Source organism: Neophocaena asiaeorientalis, unplaced genomic scaffold (genome assembly GCF_003031525.2).
Source record: "Neophocaena asiaeorientalis asiaeorientalis breed wild unplaced genomic scaffold, Neophocaena_asiaeorientalis_V1.1 scaffold283, whole genome shotgun sequence".
In the NCBI taxonomy this organism is placed as follows: Eukaryota; Metazoa; Chordata; class Mammalia; order Artiodactyla; family Phocoenidae; genus Neophocaena; species Neophocaena asiaeorientalis.
The window spans coordinates 2,249,752-2,250,864 of NW_020172827.1; positions in this window are offsets into that span (position 1 = coordinate 2,249,752).

Here is a 1,113-nt window from a genome sequence, read left to right on the forward strand (position 1 = left end):
GTATCCATTAAGTCCTGTTTCTGCAGATGGCAGGAAGGTGACTTGAACAAGATGGGCTGTATAGGCTGGTTGTGATGTCACTTAGACACCGTTTCTACCCTCAGGGAGCTCACTGTCCAGCAGACATCAGGGCTCTAAGACACTAGGTGATCATAGGTTAGAAGCTGGAAGAGCATTTCTCTCTTCCCCATTTTTTTTTTTGCGGTACGTGGGCCTCTCACCGTTGCGGCCTCTCCCGCTGCGGAGCACAGGCTCCAGACGCGCAGGCTTAGCGGCCATGGCTCACGGGCCCAGCCACTCCGCGGCACGCGGGATCCTCCCGGACCAGGGCACGAACCTGCGTTCCCTGCATCGGCAGGCGGACTCCCAACCACTGCACCACCAGGGAAGCCCTCTCTGCCCCTTTTAACACATTATTGACTGGAGGATTTTTGCAGAAACTAATGCCTGTGGCCGGCAATTTGTTATGTAAGTGAATATTGAAACACTCCGGTCAACAACGTTTGGGTAACAAAAGACGTATTAATACGTCTCTGGTCAGTAAGTTGTTAAGAACAGGCTACATATAGTTAGATAATGATGGAAAACAAATTTGGTGCACTCTGGTCTTTTGTTATTGTTGCTAGTTAAGGACAGAAAATCCATTCCTTTACCATTACCAAAATCCATTACCACCTCCCACCAACTCCCAGGACCCGTGTCTTCCCCCATCAAGAGCACATCTTCTCTAACCTAAATAGGAAAAGAATTTGAAGAAGAATAGATACATGTGTATGTATAACTGAATCACTTTGCTGTACACCTGAAACTAACACAACATTGTTAATCAACTATGCTCCAATATAAAATTAAAAAAAAAAAGAGCATCTACTCTTGCTCTTATACTCCATTACCCACAGTCAGGACAAGCCTGTTAGTACTCACTATTCTTAGGAGGAAAAGAGCAAAAACCAAACAAACAAAAAAAAAAACCAAGCTGACTCTGAAAGACAATGTTTCTTCCCAATCTCTCCAGGGGCTACCCTGGGGCAAAGCTAGCTGTGCCCAGCTTAGACATGGGGTATCTAACTGTGGGATTTATTGTTGCAGGACCCCATCCCCATCCCCCATTCC